Source organism: Panthera pardus, unplaced genomic scaffold, assembly GCF_024362965.1.
Source record: "Panthera pardus isolate Hobbes unplaced genomic scaffold, ASM2436296v1 HiC_scaffold_20, whole genome shotgun sequence".
Classification (NCBI taxonomy): domain Eukaryota; kingdom Metazoa; phylum Chordata; class Mammalia; order Carnivora; family Felidae; genus Panthera; species Panthera pardus.
This window is the reverse complement of record NW_026526766.1, coordinates 24039282-24056025: the sequence shown is the minus strand read 5'-3', so window position 1 is coordinate 24056025 and position 16744 is coordinate 24039282.

Below are 16744 nucleotides of genomic sequence, written 5' to 3'. Positions count from 1 at the left end.
GATGGCTGTGCCTTTACTGGAAGCAATTTTACTTTCCTGGTAAAATCAGATAATGTTCTTGTACCTATTTGCCATTACTGGTACATATCTTTAAAATTTTTCAAGTCAAAGATTGCTTTGTGGTTAAGTCTTCATTCCCTAGAATCACAAAGCTGAATATTCCTGGAATAGATGCAACAATGCAGTTCCTGTCATTTAGTTTAATGGATCATTTTAAACATATAATAAATTCAAAATAATTAGGTGAGCTGTTTGCAGTGAGGGATAGCAAACAGTATCCAAGACAAGTATCTCCTCCAAGGTACTTCTCACCTAATTTTGAGAAAAAAATAAATGGCATACACATCCTTTGAAGAAGAGATTTCTGTAGCCTTAAGAGTGGGGTGACTTCTGGAAAACAATACTTCAGATAATCCTTGAAGCATTGGGAGGATTTAGGTGGGCAGAAGGGAGGAAAAGGAAGTCCAGGAGAGAACAAGTTCTTCCATATTGTGATTTTTAAAAAAAAACAGGTTATATTTGCCAAAAGCTTCCCTACAAATCAGATACCACAATCCAACAATGTGCTTAGGGCAGGTGTTGTTAATAGTTCCACTTGCTGAATATGACATAGTAAGCCAGAAAGAACTTAAGAAGAACTTTGCAAGTTTGTTAATATAAGAGGGGGCTTGAAAAATTGTAGCCAGCTGCCTGTTGTTGTTTTTTTTTTTAATGACCTGCAAGCTAAAAATGTTTTTTTTACAACTTTAAATAGTTATATTTTAAATGCTTATATAAAAAGCCTATATGATATCTTTGATTTTACTTGTTAGCCTGTGATTAAATACAAATTAAAATCTGCAAAACTTCAAATATTTACTATCTGGCCCTTAAGAGAAAGTATTCTAACCGCTGTCTTAGGATCTTCAAAATAAAACATTTTTAGTTTATCATAGTAAAATCAAGATATGTCACTATTACAATACACTTAAATATGAATCATCTCATAAATACAGTTTTGTGTCTGTTGCATTTCCATGTAAAGTTATGCCATCTTCTAATTAACCATCATCTTTCCAAAAACACTATTCTGATGTTTGCTTGATATCCCCTTACATAAATGTGATCTAATTAATTTAAATATTATCTTATTATTGGGCATATAGATTGCTTCTAATTTTACTTATGAAAAATAACACAGTAAAAAATATCGTTATACCCAAATATTTGCATCTTTGATTTTTTCATTGGTATAAGCCCTAAAAATAGAATTGCTAGTTCAAAAAGTTATGAAATTAACATTTTTAAGGCTTTCTAGTGAATATTCTGAATTGCTCTCCAAAACACCGTACAGTATATTCTTCCAATAGCAGCATATAGAAGTGCCTGTTTTGCAGCACCACTGGAAACCTCAGTGCTCTGTCACATACATAGCCAAATTATGGAGGGCGTATCTTATTTTGATTTGTTTTGCTGCTGATTCTTGATATTAAGTTTTTATTAATATTCATAATGGCATTTTGCATTTCTTGATCTATTTTATTTTTGTGTGTGTGTATGTGTGGGGTTTTTTTTTTGCCCCTCTTTACTATTGAAACATATATCTTGCTTCATAGATGTATAATAAATCTTTATAGATATTATGGTATTAATGCTTGGTTTTTAAAAAATTTTGTGGGGATTTGTCCAAGTATACCATTTTATGAAAAGCTTTCCAGTTGATTCTCTTAGGTTTTCCTGATATATTGCATACATTTTAAAGTAGAATACATGAATATGTACAAAATATACATACTTTACAGTATGTTACAATAATAAACACATACAGTTCTATTTTTCTAGAGCTAAACTGCTTGAGGTATTTATCATTAATTTTTAAAATTAAAAAAAAATGTTTATTTATTTTTGAGAGAGAGAAACACAGAGCATAAGCAGGAGAGGGTCAGAGAGAGAGAGGGAGACACAGAATCTGAAACAGGCTCCAGGCTCTGAGCTGTCAGCACAGAGCCTGATGCAGGGCTCGAACCCACAAACTGCAAGATCATGACCCAAGCTGAAGTTGGATGCTCAACTGATTGAGCCACCTCAGGCACTCTTATTAAATTTTTTTATTGAGATATCATTGATAAATAACAGTATATTAGTTTCAGGCATACAGCATAATGATTCAATATTTGTATATATTGCAAAATTATCTCCACAATAAGTCTGGTCAAAATTTGTTTTTTAAATTTTATTTTTATTTTTACTTTATTTTTATTTTTAGCGTATATTTATTTTTGAGAGAGAGACAGAGACAGAGAGAGAGAGACAGAATGTGAGTGAGGGAGGAGCAGAGAGAGAGGAGACACAGAATCTGAAGCAGCCTCCAGGCTCTGAGCTATCATCACAGAGCCCATGTGGAGCTTGAACTCATGAATCGTGAGACCATGACCTGAGCCGAAGTCGGACACTTAACCGACTAAGCCACCCAGGTGCCCCCAACATCTGTTAAACTTCAAAATCTCTGATTAAAGATAATATATGAAACAATCATGTATCCATCTGGGAAAGTCACACAAAGCCCTTTTTATGGAACTCACTTGTTCTAAGGTGGTGTTTTAGGGTGTGGCCCATTGATGTTCTAGAAAAAATACAAAGATTATACTTGGTTTCTTCCTGTGAACCTGCATACACACACACACACACACACACACACACACACACACATAAATGGGTCTGAATGGAAAAAATAGGGTCATATGGAATAGACAGAATTCAAACTACCCAGGAATTTGTCATTCATTTACTACAGATGTATTATCTGTAGTACATACAGATATATGTCTGTTTACTTGCAGATCACTGGGCCCACGCACTTCCATTAAATTTACAGAACTTCTAAGTGATTTAGTCAGCCAGAGAAAGACAAATACCATATGATTTCACTCATACATGGAATTTAAGAAACAAAATAGACGAATGTAGGGGAAGGGGGAGAAAAAGAGAGAGGGAAGCAAACCATAAGAGACTCTTTTTTAAAAAAAAATTTTTAAGGTTTATTTATTTTTGAGAGAGAGAGAGAGACAGAGCATGAATGGGGGAGGGTCAGAGAGAGAGGGGACACAGAATCTGAAGCAGGCTCCAGGTTCTGAGCTGTCAGCACAGAGCCTGAAGCGGGGCTCGAACTCATGGACCGTGAGATCATGACCTGAGCTGAAGTCAGACACTCAACTGACTGAGCCCCCCAGGTGCCCCCAAGAGACTCTTAATAAGAACAAACTGAGGGTTGATGGAGGGAGGTGGGGGGGGATGGGCTAGATGGGTGATGGATACTAAGGAAGGCACTTGTTGTGATGAGCACTGGGTGTTGTATGTAAGTGAGGAATCACTAAATTCTACTCCTGAAACCAATTCTACTCCTGCACTGTAGGTTAACTAAAATTTAAATAAGCACTTAAGAAAAGAAAAGATTTACAGCACTGACATGCTTCCTCTCCTCTTTGCAACTTCATGAATATTATCCCTCTTTCTAATTACACTTCTATCCATGATCTACTTCATACTTTGCAGCAGTTGGTTGACAGAGGACACTTGTCAGAGTCCTACAGATTTTTCTATGAGAAAAATCAGTCAAAGCAAATAGAAAGGAAGACATCATGAATTTACTTCATTATAGCCTTGAAGCCTACTTTTCCTTTAGGCCCCATTTGTTATTTATGATTAAGCCAAGTTACAGATGGAAATTGCCTCTCTCTCTCTGCCTTTCTTTCATTTGTCTTTCACCTAGAAATACCTGGATAAAGACTGGGCTCATCATCCCATTGATCAGCTTACTGTACATGTTTGAATTTCACTTACAAATGTCTGACTGAGACATAATGAAGAAAAAAGTGAATATATGGTATGGTGGAGCTAATGATAAGTCACTGTCACACTTCTACTGATTTTTGTTTATGAGACAAAAGTAGCTCCTTTGTGATGTGGAACTAACAAAAGGGTGATTCAGCTAGAACCATAGTCTCGCCTGTCTTACCTCTGGTGGTGGGCCTACATGAATGATAGACAGCTCTGGTCAATGCCCTAATTAGGAGACTATCTTCATTTTAGAAGGATACTATGTCTCTAATTACACTAATATGCAACAGAGGCTTCAGAGTGAGTTTCATAAGGATGAAACTTACTAACAGGCAGAATTGAAGACATTTTTTTCATTCTGGCATGTCTCCAAAGGCCAAGATTGTACTAATTAAAGTACAGAGGAGAGAATGACCCCAGACCTAAGAGCTTATTTTGCTTATTTTCAATATCTTACTGACATGGAGATTGTAGGCTGTGTGTGTGTGTGTGTGTGTGTGTGTGTGTGTGTTTCTTGGTAACTATGGCAACATCCCCATTTTTGTTGGCTCTCCTGGCACTCTTACAGGATTATCTGTTTCATGCCTCCTCAGTACGTTCCTTTTATATTTTACTTCCACATCTTAAATAAAATATTCAATTAATTCAAATGTGAATTCAAAACCAGTTAAATTGTATTCTTTGTTGCACCCAAGCCAGTACTTCAGTAGCTTAATTTATAGAGAAGTGACCAAGTAGGTAAATATATGACAGGCAGCTAGACACTCTGTGTCTTATTGTTTTACTGCAACTCTTAGAGCATGGGTACCTCTACAGTAGAGCCTATTTTAGCAGGATTTATTCAATTATAAGAGAAAAGAATGATCTACTCTAAAAGCGATGGGTACTTCCAATGGTGGTTGAAGAATTTGAGAAAGAAACATTTCCAGCAATATAAAACCTGTCCATTCATTGCCTTCCTCACATAAGTGAATTTGTTTTCTTAGAAGAAGATGTGGGACACCATTCTTGTGTCCATGAAAACACTCAACAGAAACCTGTGTCTGTATCCTGGGGTGCAATCATGGGGTTTTTATATTATCCTCAAGGTTTGGGCCAGAAACGATCAGGAACAATTATCAAACAGAGTCTTGCCCACTCATTCACAAATAGACTATCAAGAATGAGAGGCAGATTACTTTTTTCCTGTGAAGCAATAAGATTTTTCACCAAAGTGTTCAGGAAAACACCCATTTAATTCTTGTGAAAGTAGTCTGAATCTTTTCTTTCATTGCAGAGGTAAGATTGATATAGCATGGACTTTGGAGCCCAATTCTCTGGCCTAAACCCCAGCTCTTTTATTGGCTGGGTACGACACTTAAACCTCTTTGTGCCTCAGTTTCCTCATCAGTAACATGAAGATAAAAATAATGGCTCCTGTCTCAGGAGCCTTGTGGGGATTAAGTGAGTTAACACAGGAAAAGATTTAGGGGCCTGGCACATGAAAAGCACTCTGTGTTAGGCATTATTATTTGTTTATAAATACCATTAAATTTTTCTTTATTCAAATAATAAGTATTATTCATAGACCTAAAATCATGTTCCTTATTTTGGGTGTCTATTTTTTCTCTCAATAGTGTATTATTAAAAAGAAGGCAAAAATTATCATTACTCAATTTGAATAAACCCACTATGAAGAATTTTGAATTTTCATAATTATTATAGGGGAGACTTAGTTCTTCGATAGCACTGGCCTAATCACTCGGTGGAATCCAAAGAGATATCAGAATTTCAGTATTTATGGATATCATCATGACATTTAAAGTCCTCCAATTTTTGTTATTAATTGGAAACTAGAGAAAAAGTCCATTTTAAATGCAAGGACAGAAATTAGAGGTTTTATATGTATATTGCTCTCACCATTATTAAACCTGGAGAAATATTTCAAGGACAGTCTACAGCAGCTTTTCCTTGCCCTTGTTAACATCAGGAGCACTCTCCATGGTGTGCTATGTGAAACACTCACAATCTCCAACCCACGTCATCTTTGATAGTGCATATAGGCCACACATACCATCCGGGTCTATATCTGGAGAGCAAAGATGATAACACTTAGGATTTAAGTTTGAAATTTACTTTGTCTTTAATGTTGGCATGGCCATATCTATACGAGACCATCTTCTGTTTCTGACATTGATGATTGTCCCATTTGTGCAATAGTTCTGGGTAAGTGGAAATATGTTTGCTACAACCTACTTGCCCTAACTTGCCTTCCTTCTTGCTATTCTCTGCTCTTACCTGCCTTCCTACAGCTGCCCCCCCCCCCCAATTTTTCTATGAAAACCTGGTAACTGGACTAACAGGAAAGGTTGAAATGGAAAGAAGAATTAATGCTTTTGGAGGCCATAAATACTGAACATGGATTCTATTAAATCAGAATTACTATTTTTAGGAAACCCGGCGATAAGGTCAATTAAAAGTGCTGCTTACCAGAGATTTTTGACTTTATAGACTTATTCTCAACAGTTTGTTTCTTAGAAGTATAATTTGTTTAGGTTGGTAGAATCACTGAGAATGATTCCCTGGCATCAGCATTTGCTAATTATGTCAAAGATGCATCTGATATGTGGCCAAGGCTGTGAACCACTGTTCAACGAAGGTCAGTTTCTCAATGTTTATGTGCGTCAGGATCACCAGGAAGACTTGTTAAAACACAGACTGGGAGCCCCACCCCTATAGTTTCTGACTCAGTGGGTCAGGAGTGAAGCCCTTGTGCCTCTCCCCACCCGAATTTCTTTTATTTTTTATTTTTTAAATGTTTATTTATTTTTGAGAGAGAGAGACAGAGTGCAAACAGGGGAGTGGCAGAGAGAGAGAGGGAGACACAGAATCCCAAGCAGTCTCCAGGATCTGAGCTGTTAGCACAGAGCCCGATGTGGGGCTCAAACCCATGAACCGTGAGGTCATGACCTAAGCCGAAGTCAGACGCTCAACTGACTGAGCCACCCAGGCACCTTGCTGATGCTGATGCTGCTGGTCTAGGAGCCATCCTTTGAGAACTAGTGATTTATGGTATACAGGGATCCCTTGTCCTAGAAGAGGCCTTTTTACTCCCAAGATCTAGGTAAACATCTTGAGGTTGTCAAAATTCTATGCCCATGATTTTGACAAATTCTGGGGGAGACTTATACCCTCACGTTCCCTCTTGTCTTGCCTTTTGGGGTCCTGCTCCCTCTCACATGGACAACAGTAACTCAGCCTCTTCTTTGAGCTCATCTGTGAGCAAAAGTCAGGAGAAATGTTTCAGGGAACCCTAAGAAGGGCCTACATCACTTTCACTAATCCTCAAGGGTCTCAGCAACAGCCCTTCTCTCTGTTTTTCTACCTTCTATCTCTCTCCCCTCAATGGTCTTCTTTACCCACATATCAGGGGGAAGAAAAGCCCATCCCGGTCCCTGAAAAGTGGCAGAACTATCATGTGCTGTCCTGCAGATTCTTTCCTCTACAAGTCTAACATTATCCCAAAGATGGTTCCCTTCTGGGAGTAATTCTGGTGTCAGATGTTAACATAATAATTACTTTTACTTCATTATTATTAAATACACATCAAAATGATAACACTCTCTGGACTTATCTACTATTACCATTTCTCTAAGAATCTCAAAGTAAAATCTACATCTTTAGATCTTTGTTCCTGTCATCTTTACTGTTTTTGTTTGGTTTTGGTCTGGAAAATTTTATTAGGTGTGTTCATTGTGTGTACTTTTTTCAGGGAGTTCTTTTTGGAGTCTCAGCCTGGTTGGGAGGGCAGGACCAGGAGGTGAGGAGGGATAGGGTAGGGCTAGTGGACTTGCAGGGCCAAGGTAAATTTGAGGGCTGAATTTTTGAAAACTTTGTAAAAAGTGCATTTAACTATCTATTCTAATAACTTTTTATTCTCTTTTTCCTTTCCAGAGTTTGTTCATTGGCTAATTATTGTCACATTTAGTTTGGAATGTGTGAAACTCAGTTTCTGCAAGAATGTCACCCTGGATGTGGTTAAAAAACTTTGCAAAAACTGTAGACGGTAAGAGAATATTGATTTTTGCCCACTGTGTCTCTTTCAGTCTTAAATGTCATCATAAAATAAAGAGGAAACTTGATATGAGCTGTGCACTAGTTTATGCTTATTTATAAATCCCCAGGGTTGTTATCATTTTATTGACACAGAGTTCTAGCAATCATTAAATATTTCCCAGAAAATAGCTTCTGGTAACTTTATTTAAGACTAAACCAAGTTTTCATGACCTCTCTTATTGCAAAAATTATATTAGTTCCTTTGTACTTTAGTAGTCATTAAAAAGCTCAGGAAAAAATACTTAGAAAAACTTAGATACCTTTCAGTTATGTTGGCCTCTGTCCTTGGAACACCATTTACCAGAACGATATACAAGCCAGGGAAAGAAAAATATTCGAGGAGTTATCAGAGTTGAAATTACCATTTCATATGTCCCATATTTCAAGAACTATTTGGTTAATCATAGTCTAGTCCATGAAATCTGAGCTTTTTGAATGAAATCTAAGATTTTTTGTAAGGAATTAATCTTTCAGGAAATAGAGGAATCCATAGAACAAATGGGGGAATCCCTAGAACAAATATTTCTGTATGGAGTCCTGGAACTTTTCAGGTTTTGAAACAAACAAAATAATGGAACAGCCTGAGGAAATCTGGTGTGCGGATTGTAATATCTTATAAAATATTAACTAATTTATTACTAGGAAATATGAGTTGGGACCTTAAAAGATATAATGGAATCTACATTATTTTAATAAATCATCTCTAAAGAAATGGTATTCTCAACAAATATGTTGGTTGGCAAAGAATTCTGTTTTCTTCCACTATCTCACTGCAAATGTGACCTCTTACTTTTTACTTTATTCACCCATCTTCTTTAATATTAAAGATTTTCAAATTAAAGAATACATGTAACAACGTTACAAATCCTGATTCTGTATTTCCAATTACTACATTAGTAAAAAAATTAGTGTCCTAGTTCACTGCTAAGCCGAGACTCCAGGGTATTGGTGAAAAGAGCCTTATTTGAGTATCTCATCATTTGAATACTGAATTACATAATGCTTTCCAAAGGAATAGGAATGGTTTTAGAATTTTATAGATCTCTATCTGACTGATCTAGTTTGTCTCACTTTGTACTTTTGGTAACAGGAGCTTTAATCTTTCTTAGTCTAAAAAAAGATTAATATTTTAACATCTTGCATTGTAAAATCGGGAACTACTTTCATATCACATAGAAATGTACATTTCTCCATTATTTTGGATGAATGTAAATGTATCTCTGATATAACAATGCACACATTGCATTCCCTGGAGCTAAAAGTAATTTTTAAGCATTTGAGATCAAATTCATAGGCTTTCTTAGGAAGAAATCCATTGTGGTCTTAGGACATGATCTGTCTTTTGTTAGAATACAAGTTTGGGGAAAAGTTAAGCCTGTCCTAAGCAGCTCTAAAACAAGTGGTAAATTAAAGGAAATATTGACATGATTATCATTCCAATATTGCCAACATTAAAATGCACACAACTGCCTAATAGGTGTTTATAATTATTCCTAATTATTCATAATTTTAAGTCCTGCCTACTTTCCAAAAGGCTTTGAGACTTTTTTATAGCTAAGTGCACACATACACACACACATGTGCACACACAAGCACACCTCTCAACAATTCAAAATTATATTTAAAAATGATCAGAAACCAGGTGGAGAAAAAGGAGAAATGGAACTGAGGTTAAGGTGAGTGCCACAGTTTAACACTAAATGTTAAGCTGGAATTTCTGGCAGGGAAGGAAAAATGGAAAGCACCATAAAATATGGCCCTTTTGCCTTCTAAAATGATGCCTGGTAATTCTGAGAAGAATTTATCATAGGATTCTTCTAAAATACTGAGAAACTGAAAACCTTAACAATGAGACAAACCAGACAATGGCACAAGATTCTGGTTGGTCCATGTTCCTTTATTTTAAAAAATGTTAAAAAAATGTTAGGGGCACCTGGGTGGCTCAGTCAGTTGAGTGTAAGACTCCATTTTGGCTCAGGTCATGATCCTACGGTCATGGGATTGAGCCTTGTGTCGGGCTCTGTGCTGAGCACTGACCCTGCTTGGGATTCTCTCTTTCTCTCTCTCTGTCTCTCTCTCTCTCCTTCTGCCCCTCTCTCCTGCTTGTGTTCTCTTTCTCATTCTCTCTAATAAAAAAAAAATGTAGGGGCACCTGGGTGGCTCAGTCAGTTAAGCATCCAACTTCAGCTCAGGTCATGATCTCATGATTCATGGGTTCAAGCCCTCTGTTGGCTCTGTGATGACAGCTCCGAGCCTGAAGCCTCCTTTGGATTCTGTGTCTGCCTCTCTCTCTGCCCCTTCCTGCTTGTGCTCTGTCTCTGTCTCTCTCTCTCTCAAAAATAAACATTAAAAAATTTTAATAAAAAATTTTAAATAAGTCACCATCAATAGAATTTCCATTCTTCCTTCATGCTACCACTGTTCCCTTGTGATGACTACACTTCTTTTCCTGTCTGTTGAAATATTATGTTTTTATTGGATCTGAGGAATTTTTAGAGGCATAAAGGTAGGGGAGTAGTTTGACAAGAAGGAGCTTCTTTGCCAGGGCATTATGTTAACTTGTGCTATGAGAATACGTGAAACATGTCCTTCTCTCACTTCTTCATGTAGAGCGGGGTTGGAAACATTTTTCTGTAAAGGGCAAGAGAATAAATATTTTGGGCTTTGCAGGTCATATGTGTTTGTTGCAACTCCTCAGCTGTGCCCTTGAAGCATGAAAGTGAACAGGCATGACTGTGTTCCAATAAAACTTTATTTATGGACAGTAAGTATCCCAGTAGAACTGAACACACCCTTTCCTTCAGAATGCAGCTGGTCTTCAACTTCAGATATTCTTACTATTCCTCACTAATGTGACAGATTTTTAAAATGTACTTGTTATTCTCAAATTTGATGCTATCTTTCCCCTTGAGAAACATAAAGTACCAGTCAAGGTTATTTTAAAGACTTTTCATGTGCTTACCATGCTTAGGATATAGGCTCCACTTATTCACTCCACATAATCTGGGGTCTTGTCTTTTCCTTTTTTTTAGGTTGAAAATTCTCCATCTTTATGGCTGCGCCATCGCTTCTGACCTGTGTAAAATAAAAGAGGCTTACAAAAGAGTCAAAGTATTTCATGACACTTCTGCCCTTACATGCTAATGTTTTCAGGAAAATAGAATTTCTAGCAATAGTCAATGAAAATATTCGAAGTAAAATATGCCCAGAAAATTCTCCCGCTTAAAGTGAGATATAAATTATTTTTGAGCTAAGGTGGAGATAGATAATCAAGGAATAATTCCATGTGAAGTGTTGGCATCTCATCAAAAATAATACACTTTTGTATGCCACACAATTATACCCCCCGTAATAATAAAGTAAAAAAGTACAAAATTTTAAATATTGGTATTTTTCTTGCTTGTATTATTCATTTATAATGTATAATTATAATTTATGATGTATTTAATTAATTGCAATCCCAACCTTCTGGGAGGGATATTTTCTCTTTCATATCTCATACATATTTAATTGTATGCACCATTGTTTTATATGTAATACAGCAATGCCAAATGTGTTGATTTCTTTAGGACTTGTGTCAGGGCGTTGTGGTGGCTTCTGAGGGGCCCATGTATCCCACGGGATCCTTTCACAAACTCCAGACGAGGCCATGCCCTTTGACTTGAGTCTCTATAGAGAGTATTTCATGCCAGGGAAGTAGTTGTGCATGGCTTTGGCTGGGTTACCTGGACACTGGGATGAGGATTCATGTGCATGTGGAAGGCGAGGGAAGTGGGGTGGGTAGAACTGTGAAGGGAAGGAGGATAAGCAACGGTGCAACACTGACACCAAGCAGTGTCACCCAGTGGGGGACTTTGTCTCCGTCCCAATGCTGAAGGTTGTGCAGGTCAACTCGGAGCTGTTCTACATAGAGAGTGAGGGGCCTTGAACACCACTACTTTCAGAGAAGATACAAATTTCCCAGGCACCTACAGCTCTGTAGACACACAAGCCAAGCAAACTCTAGCAGCCTGAGGGCAGTCCTCCAACATGTGACACAGGGGCTGGCTGTGAACATGCCCAGGGGAATCTAAGGGGATGGGGCAGAGCAAGACAGCATTTGCTACTTGCACTATGGGGGGAAACATGCAGCAAACTTGAATAAGATGATCTGGGTTTGAATGCTAGTTTTCGTAGCTGTGTGATTTTAGTCCTGTGATCACTTTGTCTGAGATTTAATTTTCTTGTCTCTAAAATTTGGAAGTCTAACCTCGTGAAGGATATGTAAAGGATGAAATATGATTGCATGGTGAGGACTCTTATTGCGAGATGAGGACTACTTACCTTTCCTTTGAGTCTGGGTTGGCCTTAGTGATTAGCTTGGTGAATAGAAGGTGGCTGAACTAATATTCTAAGACTTCTAAGGCTAGATGAAAGAAGGCTTGCAGCTTTGGCCCAAGACTCTTTGAATGCTCATTCCTGGGAGTCCTGAGGTACCATGTAAGAAGTCCAACTATCTTGAGGGAGAGACCATGTGAAGAGTCCCTGAAACCCTATGAAAGTAAAAGTTGGGTTAGAATTGGAAAATTCATCAATATAAGATCACATCACATTAACAAGATAAAGGAGAACAAAAAACCACTATCATCTAAGTAGATGCTGGATGCATCTAACAAAATGTAAAATCCACCCATGATAAATATTTTCAGCAATGTAGAAATAGAGGAAAAATTCCTAAGCCCTATAAAGAACATCTACAAAAAAAAAAAAAAAAAAAAAAAACCCTACAGTTAACATTATAATTAACAGTGGAAGAGTGAATGATTCCCCCCTGTGATTAGGTACAAAGCAACGAGATCTGTTCTTACTACTGTAATTCTACATTGTACTAGAAGTACAAACCAGTGCAATAAAGTAAGGAAAAAAAAACACATACAAATTGGAAATGAAGAAGTAAAACTATCCTCTTATTCCCATAGAAGAAGCATAGCATATGGAGAAAATGCTAAGAATTCTACCAAACAGTGACCAGAACTAATTAGTGAATTTAGCAAGGTCTCAGAATACAAGTTTGTGATAATTCCAAAATCAATTGCATTTTATATGCTGGCAACAAATAAACAAGAGATATATCATATTCTCTGATAGGCAGACTTAATATTCAGATATCAGTTATCCTAAAATTGACTTACAAGATTCAAACACAATCACAATGCCAGATATATATGTATAAATTGAAAAACTGATCTTAAAATTTATATAGAAATCCCTAAGACCAGGAATATCCAAAACAAATTTGAAAAAGAATAACAAAGCCAGAGGACTTATACTACATGATTTTGAGACTTGCAATGTGATCAAGACCATATGGTATTGGTGAAAGGGTAAATGTACAAACCAATAGGATAGGATAAAAAGTCCAGAAATAGACCCATACATGTATGGTCATTTGATTTCTGACAAAGGTGATTCAATGGGGAGAGGATTACTTTTTTCAAAAAGTAGTGCTGGAAGACCTGGATGCCCATATAGGAAGAAATAAACTTCAACTTTAAACTCATCCCGTACACAAAATTAACTTGAAATGGATCATAGATGCAACAGTAAATGAGAAATCTGTATTTCTAGAAGGAAACATAAATATCTTTGCAACTCTAGGTAGATAGAGGTTTGTTGGATGGGTCACAAAAATATAAATACAAAATACAATATTGATACATTGGATTTTATCAAAACTAAAACCATCTGCCCTTCAAAAGACACCATCAAGAAAACGAAAAGGCAAAGCACAGAATGGGAGAAGATTTTCAAAGTACATTTAAATGACAGAGGACTTGTTTCCAGAACACAGAAAGAACATGTACAACTCAGTAAGATGGCAACCTAATAAAAAATGGGCACATGATCTGAACAGACATTTCATTAAAGAAGATACAAGAATGGGTGATAAGCATATGAAAAGTTATGCAATATCACAGTCACCAGAGAAATGCAAATTTAAAAAATGCTTTTTCAACGTTTATTTTTGAGAGAGAGAGACAGAGTGTGAGTGGGAGAGGAGCAGAGAGAGAGAGGGAGACACAGAAGCCAAAGCAGGCTCCAGGCTCCGAGCTGTCAGCACAGAGCCCGACATGGGGCTTGAACCCACAAGCTGTGAGCTCATGACCTGAGCTGAAGTCAGCCGCTTAACTGACTGAGCCAACCAGGTGCCCCGAGAAATCCAAATTAAAAGCACAATGGGATACCAGTACACATCCCATAGAACGGCTAAATTTGAAAAGACTGATAGCATTAAGGGTTGGCAAGAATATGGAGCAACTAGAACTCTCTTATACTGCTGGTGGGAATGTAAAATTCCAATCACTTTGGAAAACACTTAGTTGCTTGTAAAGTTCAACATAAACCTACCATGTGATCCAGAAATCTCACTCCCAGGAATTTACCCAAGGGAAATGGACACCTATGTTTCTTCTTACAAAGATTTGTACAGGGATAGTTACAGCAGCTTTATTCATAATAGTCAAAATCTGGAACTATACCAAATATCAATCATCAAAATAATGGATAAAACACAATGTGGTGTATTTGTATAATGCAATTCTATGCATTACCAGAAAGGAATGAATTACTGAAATATGAAACAATATGGACCAACCTAAAATAATTATGCTGAGCAAAAGAAGCCAGGCATGTTAGAGTACATGCTGAATGATTCTATTTACATGAAACTCTAGAAAAGACTAATCACCTTAAATCTAATCTCTGAGGTCCTAGCCATGGAGTCCTGTCACGACATGGTGGCTACTTCTTCAAGATGAGCAGGAGAATCTCACTCCAGACTGCCCAGTCTTATATAACATAATGTAATCACAAGGGTGATTATCCTATCATATTCATAAGATCTGCTCACTGTGAAAAAGAAGGGATTATATGGAACATATACAGCAGTGAATGGGAATTTGGGGGCTGTTGGACAGTTCTGTTTATCACAGTTGGCCTTTTTTTTTTTTTTACTGTCCAAAATTTGAACTGAGATGGATGTATTTTCACTGCACTGAATTTCTCTTTCCATTACCTGCATGTATAATATAAAATGCAAACTTTTGTCTCGACTGAGTGAAACAAGATGTACGTATGAGACAGTTTTTTTTAAATGTGGGAAAATGACATATGAGCTTTGCTTGGTCATCAAAAAATGGGATCAGAAGTTTGAAACTCGACACTTCTCACCCAATTCTAGTACCGAATGGTCTACCTTGCTCTGGTTTGTGAAATATTTTTATACTGTTTAGAGCATTATAGAGATATTTAATTTTTTTATAATGAAAGACCTACCAAAGCCTGTTAACTGCCACATACACACACACAACAATGCTGTATACTGATTACAGAAACAACATACAATCAAAGAAGACGTTCAACTGGTTCTGTAATGCTATATTTTCTAAAAAAAAAAAATAGATCTGATAAAATGTTCACATTTGCAATTTCTTGGTATATGGGTGTTACATTATTCTTTTCTTTTTTTCAAGTTTACATAACGATTAATTAAGTCACCACGATGTAAATTTGCTGACACATTCTTTTTTGTAAAATCTTCAAAAATTTCCTGTAACTTCCTTTGGAACAGCAAGCCATGGCAAGTATTCATGAGAGAACGCAGACTCAAGGTCTCGCAGGGTGCATATGTTTGAGAGACTGTCTGAACCTACTAATTGGTCCCTCAGTGGTATGCCATTACTTGGATATCTAGTTCCATCTTAACAGGCTTACTGGATCTTTCTGAGAGTAACTGCAGTGTTAAGTGACTTTGAGGAACGCTCTTGTACCTGAAGGAAATCCTATAGGATAGATAACAACAGGCTTTCATTAAAAACCTCTCCCATTTACTGGGTGAAGAGGAGGTTAAGGGGTGGGGCTCATTCCCCATTATAGGAAATTGGGCCAATTTTGATACTGTGGCAAGGGAGAATTTCTCATGATTCATCACCCTGGTCATTGTCTATCGAGAGGTTTCCCAAAGTATGTTCTCAAGATCGATAACTTGGTGGAGAGCCCTCAGAAATTGAAACAGAACCAAAACAAAACCAAAAACCTTACTTCCATAGTCAAATACATTTAGGAAATTTTAGATTAAACAAGTATAAACAGCTTTCTTTATCTCATCCAAGAACAGATATAGGATTCTTTTCCAATTTTTTTGGTGTGTATTTTAGAACTGTATTTGCTCACAATAATATCTTTTCACTGTTTTGAGAAACACACTCTAACAAGATTATCTCTGATTTTTAAAATCCTTGAGCAGACACCGAGCAAGCCGATCTATCTCAAAGTCATGCTGATAAATACAGGCAAGCTCTCTTTACCTACTGATTCACTGGCTCTCAAAGGTTGCTCTGTTATCTCCAATTTCTCACTAGCTGTTTCTGGATACTAAAATAGAAAAGAAATGCTTCCTATTTCTTTCTTCCCTCTCTTTCTTGAAAAATTAGAGACAGATTATATAACCCTGGCCTTCCCCTGAGTATATTGCTGGTATATTCAAAAGCATTCCTCAGTAACTTGTTGAGTGGCTTTGCAGAGGCATCTCACATTTTAGATACATAGGAGGTTCCTTACTCTTCCCATACATCAACTTTTTTTCTCACTGATTTACATGACAGTTTCAGATGTATTATCAATTTGTGCTTGTGCCTCACAGATTAGTCCTAAGCTTCACTGCCTCCTTCTCTTTTCCATGATCTTCTCTGCCATGTACTTACTGATGTATAAACAAACACTTAAAAATACAAAAGACGATCCAATAGGAACTTTAGGAATATTTTTGTAAGCCGAAGAGTCCTTTCAAAATATG